This window comes from Apus apus, chromosome Z, assembly GCF_020740795.1.
Source record: "Apus apus isolate bApuApu2 chromosome Z, bApuApu2.pri.cur, whole genome shotgun sequence".
NCBI classification, from domain to species: domain Eukaryota; kingdom Metazoa; phylum Chordata; class Aves; order Apodiformes; family Apodidae; genus Apus; species Apus apus.
The window spans coordinates 303,088-320,236 of record NC_067312.1 but is presented as its reverse complement, the minus strand read 5'-3'; the positions used below and the strand labels follow the sequence as shown (position 1 = coordinate 320,236).

At 41.5% G+C, this 17,149-nt stretch overlaps 1 protein-coding gene across 9 annotated transcripts in view; it reads left to right on the top strand.

The window, feature by feature from the left end:
• Nucleotides 1-17,149, top strand: part of NEDD4L (NEDD4 like E3 ubiquitin protein ligase) — a 135,830-nt gene that overhangs the window by 72,058 nt on the left and 46,623 nt on the right. The window lies entirely within an intron of this gene.

Sequence of the window (17,149 nt, the reverse complement as noted above, 5' to 3'; positions counted from 1 at the left end):
TGCAATTTAACACTGCCCACTTGAGTGCCTCAGCTCAGTGATGCTGTATATAGAATAGCAAGGGCTCTGTCTCCAGCTGTGAAAACAGATTCACTAGAAGAGATTTTGGTCTTCAGTGCTTGTGTGTTCTTGTTCTGTGCTTTCCTTCAGTGAAATGTGGCACAGGAAGGCAGCTGATCACTGCAGCAAGGCCATATGATGACTCTGCAGCTTTCCTATGAAATAAGGAGATGAAATACTTGGACTTGATGATCTCTAGAGGTCTCTTTCAACTCTGGCAATTCTGTGAAGCTGATAGTCTCCAACCTATTCCAGTATAGCTGCCTTTTTAGCTCTTCAGTAGACATTGTGAATAGAAAACCACCAAGTATCCCTAAGGTGTTATTTTAAAAAACTATACTAAAATAATTTTTTTAAAAATCCCTTGCCAGTACAGGCTTCATTTCAGTCTGCATAAGCTGGCAATTTTGTTAAGTGTCTTTCCTGCCAGCCTGCAACCATTTCAGCAGGGAAGTTTGGAATGCAGGAACTTCTCTGATTTTTGTTCTTCGTTTGACTTTCATGGATGCAGTGCAGTGTGTTAAGAGTTCTCATACTGAAATGAATCTAAATCTCATTCTAAAAATGAAACGGGAAGAAAAGTACGTCTGATTTTTCCCCTTTCCTATTTATTATGCCTTGTTCCTTTCCAATAATAGCTGTCATGGACAGCCACCATAACCAATTATATCAGTAGCTATAGTATTTCAAACGCGGTACAAAAGCATCAAAAGTTTGCAGATCTGTGCAGTTTGCAGAGATGTGCCCCAGTGTCTCTGCAGTAGTTCTCCTTTCCCTAAAGGATCTACTCTCAAAGTCAATTCTTTGATCTTCACTGTAGTAATGACTCACATGCCAAAGACATACTTCAGTGTTTCCAGAGGAGAATTATGAAATTTGTTCCTACGTGCTTAGTTTTAGTTACCATGTGAAATCAATTTAGTCATCCATGAAGCGTGGCAGACATAGAGGCACTAAGTCCAAATGGTGCTTGCATTCTGTACTGCAAAAAGTTTAAGAATAATTAATTAATTGAAACAAAACTTTTTTTGTGGTGTTTTCTCATATTCATAGTAAGCCCCGAAATATTGTGGGTAGAGGTGATTGGCTGGGCAAGTACCCATTGCCCTGGGCAATGCCCTAGGAAGTGTGGGGGAACAAAGGCATTTTGGTGAAAGTTGTGCTTTATTTTGTCTGCATTCTTTAAACATTCTTTAGCAAGGTGTCATTTCTAATCTATCCCACAGAAGTTTGTTTGGAGGATGCTAAGTACGGGTGTGTCTGAAGCATTCGTTCTGTTGAGCTGAGGGGAAAAGTTGCCATGTTTTATATCTGTGCATGTGAAAAAAAAAGTTCTAGACTCTTCCAGTTGAGCAAGTTAGTGTGTATTTGATTGATCTGGGGCATGGGCCTGGGGCTGTGTGCAGCAGCTGCTGCAGCCGTATTTATCTGGAGTGAAAACATTCAAGCGGGCGTCTGCAGTCCTGCTGCTACCAAGTGTTTATGACCTTTCAAATATCTTCTGTTTTAGACAGAAACGTTTTTGGGCAAGCAGGATGTATTTCATTACAAGTCATTATAAAATCTTAAGTAAAGTATGAGCTTATGTCCAATCGTGACAAATGTTATGTGAGAGCCTTGTCACAACTCCTTTTGACTCCTGTGATATTTTATACGTAATGCAATAGGCTCTGTGCTAAGTGTGTGTATTATATATACTGTGGCATATCACAAGTACTCACATTGTTTAGAATTTGGGGTCTATGAGTGCATAGTTGTATTTGTGGGAAACACTTCAAAAATCTCATGTATTGGACAACTGTTTTAAAGACCTGACAAAGGCATCTTTGTTGTGATAAAAATACAAAGTGCCCTAACAAAATGTAGTAGTAGTGTTGAATTATATTTAGTTAAGAAATGGCAACTCTTGACTCTGAGAGTCTGTGTTTCTCACAACTCAGCTTTTATTTTGCATTCTTAGAAGTAATTTTAGAATAAATATTGTTGTGAAAGCACAGAGAATCTACTTGTGCTCCTAAAATATCAGCTGGGATTGGGGCAAGAAAACCAAAAAGAGCAAGTTGGGGTAAACACAGTTCAGCTGTCATAAAGGGCCAAGATTCTGTGCTGCACAATGCCTGGAAGACTTGGATGTGGACACCTGAGCCATGTCCCTCACTCAGGCTGGTGTCATGTAGCAAACCAACAACTGGTTACCTCACCTCTAGCTGAGACACTGTCTTTGGCAGAATTTCCCATTCTGTGAAAGTGGAAGGAGGGTTGGGTGCACACGTGGAGTGCGTGTTGTAGCTTTTGTACGGACTCTGAGAAGTGGTTAAAAAATTCATCTGAAGAACATGGAATTCAATGGAGTTAACGAAGTAGAACTGCTGCTTCTCTACTGCTGCCTCTCCCAAGGCTGTAACATCTACTCTCCTGCCTTGCTCTGCCCTTCTCGTAGGTCATTCAGAACTTCATGCTTCTGTCCGTGCCCTGAGATTTGATGGGAAAAGAGATTCTGTTGTTTTGGTGGAAATGCTTTCCTGGGGGACCTCTGCCTATCATTGAGATAGTGGACTTCAGATATGTCAGTGGTGAGCTTTGTGTTTGATAGAATCACAGATGGTTTGGGTTGGAAGGGACCTTACAGATTGTCCAGGCACAACCCCCTCCCATGTGCAGGGACACCTCCCACCAGATCAGGTTGTTCCAAGTCCCATCCAACACTGTAGGGACGGGGCAGCCACAGGTTCTCTGAGCAACCTGTTCCATAAACTGATCCAGTTGATTTTTAAAAGATTAAAAAAAAGAAACAACAAAGACCCTTCAGTGTTTCAGTGTAAACTGTGAAAAAATCTGAAAGTCTCTTTCCTGATATGGTATTTGAGACACCAGAGGATTAATGTGTTGCTGATCAGTGCAAGAAAAACTGATAGAAATATTTAAAGAGGAAATAAAACAAAAAGGGATTTTTCCCCCCCATTCAAAGAACAACTGGCAGAGTTTATTTGTTTCAGGTTAGTTAATACAGTCCACAAAGAGAGATCTTAGTTTTCTCTTTCAGTGTTGCTCTTCTTGCCCACTCCTGTGGTCACTCACCTTAGTTGAACATCATTCATCATATTCAGCCTCGACACTGGCACTTTTTTTTTTTTAGAACTTGAGCTAGTATGGGAAATAGTGGTGCTTTTGAATTGGAAAATAAATTTAATTGCTTCTCTTATGATTTCTGAACTAAGTCTAAGTGTCAGAGAATTGCAAAGAATAAACAGAACAAAAAGGCAGTCCTGTTCCCAAGGAACTTAACTGTTGATCTGCCTCTCCTGTTTCCTTGTGGATGATGAAGTATATTGGAACCAGCAGCCACTCCATTAAGATCTGCCATGCAGAGTGAAGACCTGCTTGGCACAGGAGGCTTCCCCTCTGTCGGTCTGTTCGCCCATCCCCGCGGGCAGTGTGGCACTAACCTGTGAAAAGGAGCTGTGCTCACACCAGTGGTGGGCAGTGTCTGGTGCTCAGGGCTGACCATGCTGAGCTGCACCTTCCCTTTCAGAAGCAGTCACTGCCTGTGACTGTTACAACCAGTGTTCTAAATGGTGCACAGCAAGAAAGGTCAAGGTGTGAACAGCATATTTGCTAGTCTTCTTGATACCAGGAACATATTCTTGAAAATGTAGAGTGCTTCTAAAACAGGCAAAAGCTGTATTAGAAGCAAGTATTTCTTCCCATGTCTCTCTAAGGACAGCTGAGTGCAGCTCACCTGCACATGGGCACTGGGAGGCAGAGGCTGTGGGAAGCCTTCCTCACCTCAAACAGGCTGCTTTCTCTTCCAGTGCTGCACAGGACGAATGCTGCACAGTGACTTGATATTTTAGACTGCACTTGTCTAAGTTTGGAGACTGCTGCAGGGATTGTTGTCTGGACTCTTAGTAGGCATTTCTAGAACATAATTCATGTCGCCCTTAGAATCACCAAATCACCTAGGTTGGAAAAGACCTTCAAGACCATTGAGTCCAACCATTAACCCTATTCCACCAAGTCCAGCACTGAGTCATGTCCCCAAGCGCCACATCTAGATGACTTTTAAACACATCCAGGGATGGTGACTCAACCACCTCCCTGGGCAGTTGTCCTTCCCTCAAACCTACCTCAGGGTTGTGCCCACTTTAGTTCATGTGTAATTCCTGCCTTCCTTTTTCCCCCCTCCAGAACTCACCCGGCCCCTTATTAGTTAGCCTTTCCATCAGCTTGCACATCTGTTCTTAAAAGCTCTTCCTGTGCTGGAAGGGGCAGACTATTGTGTTCAAAAACCTGCAGAGCAGAAGCTAGTTTTGCAAGAGGAAAGTACCAAGGAACAGGCTGATTATTTTTTTCTTTGGTTTTTTTTTTATTATTTGTGTGAGTGGAGGACAAATTGAAAATTTGTGTAAATTATCTGGCAGAATCAAGAAATTCGTATGTAATTTTTACTCTAAAGTTTTCAGAGGGTCAGGAATGGCATGACTGTCTTCACCCAATCCCTACATGTTCTCAGATTTCCCTGAAAAACAATTCTGGATTTCATTAGACTACTTTGTTAGGCATTTTTCTTTTTTTCTCTGAAAGCTGAGTCTTTTGGTATTTCTCTGTAAAGAAATCAGATCAAAACTTCAAGCAGAAGAGCTGGAAATAACATCACTTTTTTTTTAACAGCAGTAATAAACTATTTGTTCCTGCATGGAAACATTGTATGCTGAGTTTCAGTGATCTCTTTAAAGTTGAGTTTATAATGCCCTCAGTTTATAACAGAAATGCTGACACATTCTTAATACTGAAGATGCCAGCCAGAGCAGCTCTGGTATAGATCTAGCCACTGAAAATTACAGATAATAAACCAGATACAGAGTCTTGATTGCTTTTTGTACTATTTAGCTGCTTTCCTCTTTGAGAAATGCTGCCAAGTAATGAAGAATTTAGGACTGTGCATGTTTTATGACTGTTCTAAATCAAAAAGCTATTCTAAACCCAAATCTATCCTCTTTACTTCCCAGCTTCCATCTCATTGTAAAATATCCCTGCATATGCTAATCTAGAATCTGCTGCTTTAATCTGCGTTTTTTTCCATCTAACAGGATGGCATTGGTAGCTTCCAAAAGTCAGCAGTTATGGTCAGAAAAATGCAACAGTAAAATCAGCAGTGTGACCGTGCAGGTTTCTGTCTCCAAAGAGAATGAATAAATAAAAAGGAAAAAGTTCATCTTTGTTCTATTTAAATCTTCTGATATCATAAATCTAGCAGAATGCTGGGCTGTGTCTTATGTATGTGGGAAAACCTAACTCCAGAATGAAAGGCCCAGGCATTGTCCTCACCAAAATGACGTTGCTGTTTCCTGGTCTGACATGTGCTGACTCCTCAAGCCCTCAGGGAGGGGGGGTATGATGTGTTGGGAGTGCAAGTCACAAGAAAATCTTCTCTCTGGTTAGATGAGTTGTGCAAATCAAATACATACTGCACTGTGTGCCCAGGGTGAATCTGGAGTTTTCCAGCTGCTTTGGTAGAAATTTCATCTTCCCTTTCATCCCAGGTTGAAAAGGACCACATCCTGGGTGACTAGCATTTTCAGGCTGTGTTTTATGTATTCTGGAAAGAATAAGACCATATAAACTGTGTTATAAGGTGGGATTTTTATCTTCAGTAAAAGAGGGATTCAGCTATAAATGTCTGACCTGACTGGCTTTCTTTCCGTTTACTTGTTGAAGTCATATATTCTTAATTCCACTATGTAGAGAGGTGTTTTTTTCAAAAGCAAAGAATAATATATAATCACTGTTTATGATAAGTAAGGCAGAAAGAGCCTATTGTTCAGCTTTAGTATTTATCAGATTGCTGGACACACAGGCATAAAACTCTGGAGTGTAGTATTTTACATTTCTTACATTATTGAAAGCAAACTACATTGAAATTAAAAAAGAAGGTATTAATCAGTGAAAACCCTTTCAAACAAGACATTAGAAGCTGATAATAATCCTGCTTGAGAAAGTCTATCATAGCCTAAATTTTACCTCAAGTATGTGTTTATAACAGTTTGTGTGGTTTTGGTTTTTTTAATGACATTCTGGTTTGAAAATTATTCCACATCCTGTAAAGAAAAATCACAGCATATTAAGATGTGGGAAAAACAATATCATTTGAAGGATTATGTTCAATCACAATTACTAAAAATGTTTTCACATTGCTAAATAAAATTTAGAGCATTATTATAAAACCTAAGAATCATGTCAACTGCATTTTGCACATATTATCCCAGATAGTGAAAAACTTAATCTAATTTAGTACTTGGTGTGGTAAAGACTTGAAATTACAAATATGCTAAAAATTTAGTTGATTGAAATCTGCTTCAAGCAGGGTTTTATATTCACAAATTCATATTAGCACAAGATGTTTGGGTTTTTGGCATCAAAATCTGTGAAAATGGAACTAAACTTTATTGTTGAAAAGCTGAGCAGTCTCCTTCAATGTACGCAGAGTCTTGAGCTCTCTAGCCAAAGAGTTGGAAGTGGAGGCTGCTGGAGTTGCTGTATTACTGACACTTGTTATTTTTAGAAACTCTCTCAGAGGGTGCTTGCCAGCACACAGTTTATGATAAACAAGTGAACTCTCCTTGCTGGGAAGCGCGGGCGGAATGCTGGTGCTGCAGGGAGCAGCTACGGAGCAGCATGTGTGCTCTCACTCAGCCCTCATCCCTAACATTTGACATTTTATTGTAGGATTGCAAGAGATGCTCTGCAAGGCACACTAAGCAAGCTACAGAGTGATTATGCAGGGTTTTATTTATATAGTTTGCAGTACTTGTGACGTTATCAGCTTTCCCAATTCACTTCCAGTCCTGTGGAATGTCCTTCCTGATCCGGCACTGGGCACTGCGGGTGACTGGCTCTGCAGTGAGCCAGAGGAACAGGCTCTGTTCCTGCAGCCTGAGAGGAAACCTACCAAATAGAAATGTGAAACGAGCTGGGCAGAAAGAGGTTAGGAATAGCTTTCTGTGGAGAACTGGTCATAAATACTGTAAACTAAAATGTAGCAAAGGCATCTCTGCTTGATCTTCTAGCAGGTCCAGCTCCCTTGAGTTTCATGGGTGTGTGTTGAAGATTCAGACAGCAACAGAAGGTTTTGGCTGGTTTGTGTGATTTGAAGCTGTGGGTCTGAATCTAGACCAACCTGAAGTTATTAGGAATTCCGCCATTGACTTCAGTATGATGGAAGCTGCTGTCCTGAGCTTCCTTTTACTGCCCTGTCCTTACATTTAGTTGTAGTAATTCCAAAGGCTTCAGGTTGTTAGCTCCTCTGAAGGGAAGCTGCTCAGACTGGCTGTTCATAGGTCAAAATCCCAAACCCTCATCGCAGTGCAGCAGTTCCAGCCAAAGTCCTGTTTCAGGCAGAGCAGCAAAAAATCCTTTCAAACGGGCTGAGGGGGGCTGGGCAGTTTGGGACAGGTCCAAGCCTTCTTGAAACAATGCACCTTCAAAGCACATTATCTGGTTGCCACGAAGAAAGCTTGCCTGCCAGCACACCTGCCCTGCAGAGTGGATTTGCTCAGCCACAGGTCTGGAGGACTCAATGTACTATAGATTTCCGCCTGTGCTCCATCGACAGGTGAGCGTGCACCAGCTTCTCACATCTTCAAAAGTGGCAGCAGGTCTTCCAGTCCTCAGGGACTGGAAGCTTCTGCAGCTATCAGTCTCTTAGTCAGTGGAAGAATTTTAAATTCTCATATATTTTAAAGCAAAAAAATATTTTGCTTTGTTCTTATATTGACAACACACTGTTGATGGTCTATTTTCTCCTGCTCTGGATAAAATGGCTCTCGTTCAGCTCTGGGGAGAAAAGCAAAAATCCCGAAGCCATTCTGCACTGCAAATGGAGCTGTCTCTGAACATGCTTCTCTGTGGGAAAGATTTGGTGAATGAGTGCCACCAAATGAAGGAAATGTGCTGAATGTTTCTGCATCTAAGAGGACAATCTGTACTCTGAATAAAAGGTTGTTCTTATTTGCATAGCAACCAACAGAGAAGAAAAACTGCTTTGAAGGAGACATTCAAATCTGCCTGCACTTTCCTGATGTTTCTCGGGCTGATAGACCTTTGAAAATGCAGACCTGGCTGTTCGTGTGACAGAGATATTGATGTACTTAACATTTGCTTGTTTTATTTATTTACATTCAGAAATACGTTGAAGATTTTATCCTGATTCCAGGAAGAAAGGCACTATGGGTTCTGTAAACACCTCAAAGATAGATGCTTTTTTAAAAAACTAATCTTTCTGATTCTGAATTGTAGAAAACAAATCAACTCTGCAGTTACTTTCATCTCTTAACTTATGTCCATTAAATAGTCTCTCTCCTTGTTTCTGATGTTGCTGCCATTTTCCTCTGCAGTCAGTTGTCATCACACATGTGGCACTGAAAGAGAACACGTAAAATATTAGTAATTATAGTTAATGAATTATGTTTTAAACCATTATAATTATTATCAATTTGGATGTGATCCATGACCTGAATATGCTTCTGTGAGTCTATTCTGGGCATAAAAATTTCATAATGAAATAAATTCTATTTCCTTTTTCAAGCAATTCCCATTTCTTTGAAGTGAGGCTGTATTCTAGCAACCTCTGAAAGTTTTTAATAATACATGTAGTGTGAAGTGCAAAAGCAGCTGCAGTTTGGTGCTTAAAGCCAAATGGGTTTTCTTAAATCAGTTAATTTGTGGTGACATTATTTGAGATCTATTGCATGTTTTTAATTTACTCTACAAAAATATCTGATCATAAATGAGCAAGTGAAATATGATTTTTTTTTTTTGTTCTTTGCAGATGTGGGGTTTGTGTGTGGTGACGCACTAGCTGAGTACAGGAAAACCTTGCAAATAAGTTTTAGATGTGGGAACACACCCTTAATAGATTTGAGTTTGTCTGACTTCACCATTTGTTAGTTTCTTTTTGGCCTTGCAACATCCACCCCAATGCAAGCATCTGAAGTGAAACCAAACCATACTTGCTGAGAGTAAAACTGTGATACTGTTGCCAGCCTCACAGTAAACCTTGTGGTGGTTTTATCTTGGGGAATTAGCATTGCATTGTGATAGTTCTTTGATATTTGGTTTTCTGTTAACTTATGAGAAATTATTTAAAAAAAAAAAAGAGTAGAGAATTTGGTTGCTCTGCGTTTATAGACTTGTAAATACTGTGAATCTGGTACACTCTGCAAAGTTGGGCAGTTAATTGTATCTGCACATAAAAATGTAAAATCTTTTAATTTTCCATTAAATAGATGCATTTTTATCCCATAGTAGGACCTGATAGCTTTGAAATGTATCAGTCCTCCCTCATTTTTCCTGACACTAAAATCTGGCTGTTTCTGCACTGCACATCTAATTCCTTCCTTGCTTAGTTCCTCTGTCATGAAGCAGAGAGCACATGGAAGCAGAGCAGGCAGTCACCCTTTGTACCTGTGTGGTGTGCACAAGGTATGGCTGGGTGTAAAAGCTGGATGTGGGAGAAAAAAAGCTGTCCCTTCCAGTAGGAGTTTCCAGGTCTGTGAAGGCTGTGTGTGGGACCTGTTCCCTCCATCTGACTTCAAAATACTTTATTTTTATTATTTTTTTTTAATTCTATTACACTCAGCAGTTGTTACTGATCTGTTTTGTGACCCCTCCCAACACCTGCCACCCAGGTTGTGTTCACTGAGGAGCAGGAGCTGGGGACCTGTGAGGTGGCGGCAGGGGTCAGGGATGGAGGGAACATTCACAGGAGTGTCTGCTGCCCTGTTGCAGGCAGCAGTTCTGCAGAGTGCATCTCCTATCCCTAAACTGCTGAGCTGTCTGCCTGCCTCTCAGATTTGTTTTTGTCTTCAGCAGTGAGCTGCAGCAGTGCTGGTTTGGGCAGGTGACACCAGTTGGATTCCTTGTGTCAGGTGCCAGCCAAAACAGATGCAGGAAAGGGAGGGAGAAAAGAATTTGGAGTCGCCAGCTTGCAGCGCCAGCTCCATTCTCCATGGAGCTGATGTGTCTGTTTTCTTTGTGTTCCCTTCCACAGCAAATGCAGTCTCCTTCCAATGCGTTTCTGCGAGCTTGGACTTGGACAAAGCTCCTTCTTGCCTTCTGTCATGTTCCTGAGTTTTACGGGGATTAGGGTTTCTGACCAAACATCTGCAGCAAATATTTCTGGAGTTCTGGCCTTCCTGCTTTTTGTTATATTCAAATTGTAAATATGTAAACATCAACTCGTGCAGAATTTCCTGATACAAACAAAATAGATTGATAGCTGGTTTTAAAAAACTGTGCACAACATGAAACCAACTTTTCAATGTTTTTTTCCCCGTGTTCTTTATTTTTCACCCCAGGAGATTGTATTACCAGTTACCCTACTATGGTTTTTTTACTGTCTGAAATGTAAATTAGTAATTGCCCACCATAAAGATCATGCAGTAAATATTATTGACTGATCTGCATGAACTAGTAACTGTCCATTTCTTGAAGAATTAATTACAAGTTCACATTATTTCTAAGTTACTTTTTCATAACTTTCTAAATTCCATCAGACACAAGTTATATTAGAGAAGAAAAACACTGACCAAATGAAATAGTTAAAATCAGTGTGGTTCTTGTCTCCTGTGATGAGGTATTAGTTAGGATAAGAATATAGATTGTTTGTGGGTTTGGGGTTTTTCTGGTATCAGCTTGTGAACTCTCCAGCAGGTCACTTCTGAGGAACAGTCCAGCACTAGCATAATTCATCAAACAATCTAAAGCATAAACTGAGACACTGCGTTCCTCCTCTGCACAAAATACGGTCCCAGTGGCAAAGGGGCTCCTGAGGGAGTTCCTGCAGGGAAGCACAGACATGTCTGTGTCAGAACTGGGAATGGAAGAGACCCGCAAGTCAAGGCAATGTCGGCTGTCCTGGCTGTCGCAGGCAAACGGGTTATTTCTAACCTTTAACGTTTAGCAGCTCTCAAGGTTCTTTGACCTGGCAAGAGCAAAAGTGGTTGGACATGTATCGGTCTAAATGATCATTCATTTAAATAAATCAGAAGCCTAATTAACTGTCATTTCAGTGGCCTCAGCATAAGGTAGTTTTCTGTTTCTCTCTGCTTGGTGCTAAGCCATGTTTCCCCACAGTGTACTGCATTCTTGTGTCACAAACTTGGCATAAAGAATTCTTACCATATATTTTTTTCTTAACATTGGGACAATCATTAAAGCAAAAATATGGTGTCAAATATTGCCAAGTCTAATGCCTTCTTAAACAGAAGTGCTTCTCGGATCAGATGGTTGAAAGAATATACTTAGTACTTTAGGAAAATGGCACCTGAAGAAATGCCAGCATGCTTTCTGGGTGCCGCTCCTGCCATCTCCTTTCTCTGCCTCCTGATGCTTTCACAATTTTTTTTTTCTTTGTCACTGTTCTCTTTGGTTAACCTCAGTCTACAATTATTCCATCAGCCACATACCTAAAGTACTGCATCAGGGTCCAAGATAAACACACTGATGGGCCCTAATGTAATAAAACTGAATACTTGGAGAAGGTGCTTAATACTGCTCCTTTTCAGCCCTGGCAATTTATGTGACACGCAGACATTGTTTAGAAGGAACAGAATTTTTCAAAGTACTGTTGGAGCTCTAGCATGTCGTTTTTAAACAAAAGCCTGGTCCTTCCTTTTTATTGAGGCTGACTTCAAGTGCAGTTTTCTAGAATGTGGTTAATAAAGATGCACATTCAGCTTCTCCAGACTGAGAGAACTGAGCTTTGTGGGGAAGGAGCTGGAATTCTGGTAGCTGGACATAGCCCGTGGCTCTCAGTAGGAACTGTAGCTTGTATAAATGTTAGTTGTTGTTTGTCTGCCCATACAGCCAAGTATTTTATGAAGAGTTCACAAGGGGTCAGATAAACATTTAATGGCTTTCACAAACTGTCTCTGGTCATTTGAGTACCTTGTGTTATGTGGTCAAGTTACAGTGAGTTTCAAAGCACTGTGGGGATTACTGGTCCTTCAGACTGCCCCGAACTGTTTACAGTGGCTTATGCCCAAGTGTGTAGCATGGCTAAGGAGGGTATGAAATAGCAGGAATTCGTGTGTCGGCTGTGTGGAAAATCTGGGGCTTTCATTTCGCCTTGAGTCAGGCTTTGCTGCTTTGACAGTGCTGCAGTGGTGCATGTCTTGGGAAACTAATTCAGGAGGAGTTTTGAGTAATAAAGGAATCTTCCAGCAGTTTAATGCTGGGTGTGATGAATGACTTAAGAAAGAATATTATTGTTCTTCAGGAACTTTTTTGCATTGCTGAATCTATTCTTTGTAGCAGAGTTCTTTGCTTGAAAATTACTCTGATTTATATGGAGAAAGCCAGTAAATTTGACCAGAAATTGTGGAAGAACAGCTGCAGAGAGAATAATCAGTAGTTATAAGATTGATGAGGTGTACCATTTTGCTTGCCCATGCATGTGCATGCAGAACATCTATCCATTATGCCTGTGGAATAGATGCACCACTGATTCCTCTATTTTCTGAGCTCCTTATTAAAATAGCAATTCCAGTTTTTTCCCAATCAAATCCTAGTGTACAGTCAAGACATCACAGGAAAAGATTGCTGTTGTACTATTCAGCTGCCTTCTTCAAGAAGCGGCAGAAGGCAAAAGTTAACATTTTAAGAGAAGATGTTGTCCATTTTTAGCTTTCTGCTATCCTGTTGCCAGTCTTTCTGCTTGGTTGCAAGAGCTGCAGACATTCTGCATCTTGAGCTCTTACGTCTCTTGGGTCTCAGTTGCTGCAGTTCTCCAGGTTATATTATAAGCATTGGAATAGATTTAGAGGGAATATAAATCCTCCTAGCACTCTGGAGCATTTATACTCTTACAGGACTTTTCTGAGGGTTATATTTCTCAATTGCTTTCTGCCAAGAAAGCACATACATAGAAAAATTGGTCATGACAGATGTGTAGTGAAATCCAAATGTTTGAGTAAAAGGATGAACTGCTATTGATGAGGAAAAGAAACAGAAAAAGTAGGATGTGTCTTTGAGCAGAAGAAAAGGGTAGGATAAGTAGTGAGGAAAGAGGAGAAAAGAAGAAATGATAGAGACAATTAAAGGTCTGTGTAATTTGAGTAGTTCATAATGCCAGCAATACAAGGCAATATTAATGAACAATTTCCTAGCTAATTATACTCTATCAACTTAGTCTTGTCCAACATAGCAGTTTCCCCAGCCTACCTCACTTGCTTACCAGTTTTAGCAGAACTAGTTCCCACTACAGTTACACTTCACTTTAGAAATCCATTCGTAGTAGTTTTGTGAACTGCTGGTTTTTAAACAAATGTGAGCTGTGTGAGCAGCAGTGCTTCAGAGTGAGTAATTCTGAGAGGAAGTAACAGATAGGTTTGCTAATGTGCAAGGGATGAGTTTGAATAAAACAGGCTCTTCCATGGGGAAGATCACAGAATTCCTGAGTTGTGAGAGCAAGGTCCTGCATTTATGGCAGCTGACTGTAAGCACCCAGCTGACCGAGAAGGGCAGTTACTGGGGTTTTGGTCCATTAGCTTTAGAGAGCTGAGCAGATGTGAAAATCCAACTGAACTGCATCTCTTTGCTGACCAAGGGACCGGAATGCAGCTGCCCTTTTGTGGTGGAGGTCCAAGGCAGCTAGAACAAAGCTTGACCCAGGCTCTCAGTCTTTAACCTTTGCCAGTTTGTGCATCTGAAAGAAAAAACACATTTCTCTGACCCTTAATTGGACTGCATTGGATCCCACACGATGGGAGCTGATATTTTCCATGTAACTGTATTTCACAAGTTCTTGTGAAATGTCGTAACTGTTTAGTCATTTTCTTCACGTGGTCACAAAGGTTGTTGGTGTTTTGTGTCTCACACTGCATTGATTTATCATCATTTTTCTACAGTATAAAGAATTCCAGTGTCCCACCCCACCTATATTACCAGTTATATGGTACAAGTGGCTGTGGGTAGGTTGTGTGTCAGGTCACAAACACTGTGCTGCAGTGCTTCTGTGCATCCTCCCTCACCCTCTCCCAGACAAGAAGCAATGCTAATTATGACTCTGAGCAAATCAAGAGTTTTTGGGCCTCTGTGAAAGCTTCAAGTAGTAAAGTGCAGGTGTTAGTACTTTGGAGAGCCACCAGCCTCTCTTGCTTGGAACAATCCTCCTGCTGGAACTCTGGCTTCGTTTTGCTCTCTGACTTTACCAAGTTAGCCTCTCATCTGAAATTTTGCAACTTTAAATGTAATTGTTTTCTAAATTCTGTACCTTTTATATTAAAAAATACAGAATTAGAATGAAGGTTACTTGGCATCAGGTGCTAGTTCTGCAGAGACACAGAGTTTGCAGTATTTATTGAGGAGTTAAATTTTCTAGTTGCATCTCAGCAGGGAAGTTAGTACCTTTTTTTTGTTGGACACAGCCAGTTTGCAACTTGTGTATGAGTAATTAGTGTCCCTTGGATGTGATCACCATAGGTGATAGAATTAGGGGTAAAAGCTAAATGATCTGTGCACTTTCTGGATGTTTCTGTGCCATCATTTGCAGCCACTTGCTGCGGTCCCTGCTGTCATGTGCCACTCAGTGAGAGGCTGCCTCTGGTCTCTGCTCTGTTCCAAGAATGTGTTTAACATCCCTGGAAAGAGGAGCAAGGGTGTTGAGCAGTAGGGGTGCCAGTGAACGGGGTGGGGTGGCTGTGACCAGAAGGTGATTTCTGGTGTGTTTGGGGCCACAGTGCAAAGCAACGCTCAGCATTTCCTCCAGAGTGCAGGGGAAGGAGAACTTCTTTTATGTGTTGAAGAAAGAATTAAGTTGTTCATCCTGGAGGTGCTATCTCACAAGGCTTCCATGCAGCCAAACGTTGGAGTTGTCACTGTGCATTTTACCCTCTGCCTCCTCTCAGCTTGGCGTGAAGTCAGCTTTGCAGGCTGGGGCTTACAGGAAAGAGGAGAGCACAGGATGGACTGCTGCAAGGGACAAGGTGCTCATGCTACCTGTTCTGTGAATCTCTCTGTGACACACATAAGGTAGTCAGATTTGTGAAGTCTGGAGACAACATTCCTAAGGAATCTGGGCACTTGGAGAGGCTGGAAGCAGACAGTGTGTCTGTGCTCTGCGGTTGGAGGCAGCGCTAGTAACGAGAAAAACACGTTGCAGTGCTGTGCCTGCCCAGACAGGAGAGCAGTGGTGGGCTTTGGTGGAACTGCTGCTCCATGCAGGGCAATAAACTTGGATTTGGGAATATTCATCACTTTTGTCAGTATCTTGAATGAAACTAAAAATGCCACTTTTTAAATAAAAGTTCTAATAACTAATCCCAGTATATGAACAGAAATCCATGTTTATTTTTTGGGGTTCCTTTCATTTTTAAAGCCTTTAGTAAAAGTAAAGTTCAGAGTTCTCCCCATAAGCTGCCCTATCATCAATCTGAGGGCTCCAGGAGCTAAAAGATGTATGAAGGCAACTGGAGATCTAGTTGTACTATGAGGAGGAGGGAATGTATGTGTCTTAGTTTGTCACTTCTGCTGATGATTTCTTTAAACACATTCTCCTGTCGAGGAGCAAAAATGCTGGATTTTTATTGCGTTATCTGTAAAAATATTTTTAATGCAACAATGTCTTCCTGTAGTAGAGTAACTGCTCTTAGGAAAGGAATGCTGGTTTTGGTCATGAAGTGACAAACCCAGGACTTTGCTACATTGTTACTTCACTGTAATCCGTGTTTGCTCCTTAAGGGGGAAAAGAACTCTCGCCAAGTAAAATGTGTACTTTGATGTAGTTGACTGTAGAGGCAGCAGCTGTGCCCTGCTATTGCATTGGTGGTTTTCTTTTTGGTATGTGCAGCTCTGTTGTATTTATGTTAGAAAGATGCAGTGCTGTGTGAGATGGTCTTTAAAACTCCTGAACCCTTTCCCTGGCACTTGGCACTGATGGCACATCATAGCTCAAGTGCAGGGCTTAGGGAATACAGAAAGAAAATTTGCTTAATTCTGCCTTAATTTTACACTTAGTGTTCTAACAGCTTGGCTGCTGCTTTGCTCAGGGGTGGTAATCATCTCTTTCCAGTCTCCTGTTTTGCTTTGCCAGGTCGGTTTACTTGTCACTTTCTCCGAGCTCCAACTGTCACTAGCTTCTGGCTTCTAGAAAACACCAGCTTAAAGCTTGCTTGGGTGTCCCCAAAGCCTGGTGCATTTCTGCCCCTGGAGGGAATGATTTCCACTGACACACGGCTCACTCCCTGCAGCTGAGGCTGCCAGTGTCACAGTTGTCCCCCAGTGCTCCCAGCCCTGTCTGGATACGGCACAGGATGCAGCGTTGCAGCAGGGTGCACTGCTGGACCTTCCCTTTCCTGCAGTGCCAGGAGCTCCTGGTGTTGGACAACGAGAAATGAAGATTTGGCCCTGAGGCACCCACAGGACATGAGTCTAAAATACATTTGTTATCTAGCTCTGGTTGCAGCTTGAAGGTCTCGTGTCCGCTTGCCCATGGTGCAGCTCAGTTAGAGTTGATGGGTGTGGTGCAGAAGTGTGCACAGAGCTCTGCAGGCTTTTCATGCATTCACCCCCCAATCCCAGACCCTTGTGATGGAGCACTGCTGGGAGAGGATCATCTCACAGCCACATATTACACACCCTCTCCCCACCTGACCCTGGAAGTGCATCTGTTGGATGACAGCTTGTGCTCTTCTGAGTGTCCATCACACGACCATGCTTGTCACATCAGATGTTACCCATTAGTATTGCAATGATCTGAAAAGTTAGGAAATAACATAGCTTTACTTTATTTGAAATAAGTTTAAATATGAGGTGGGCTCTGAACCTCATCAGACTTTCTGCCATCAGCCCTGGATAGTCCAGGCCCTAATAATTTAGGGATATAGTGGTGCACTGAAACCTGGTGCAGGGTGTTTGCACTGGAGAAAACTGTGGACTTTGAGTATTTTACTTTAATTAGAAGCTGCAGGGATTAAAAGAAAACAGTAAAATTTACTATAGAGACCTTGTTACCCAGCTCTGAAAACAAGCAATATCTGGGTTGGAACGTGGCATCTGTTTAAACAGTTCACAGAAATAATACACAACAAAT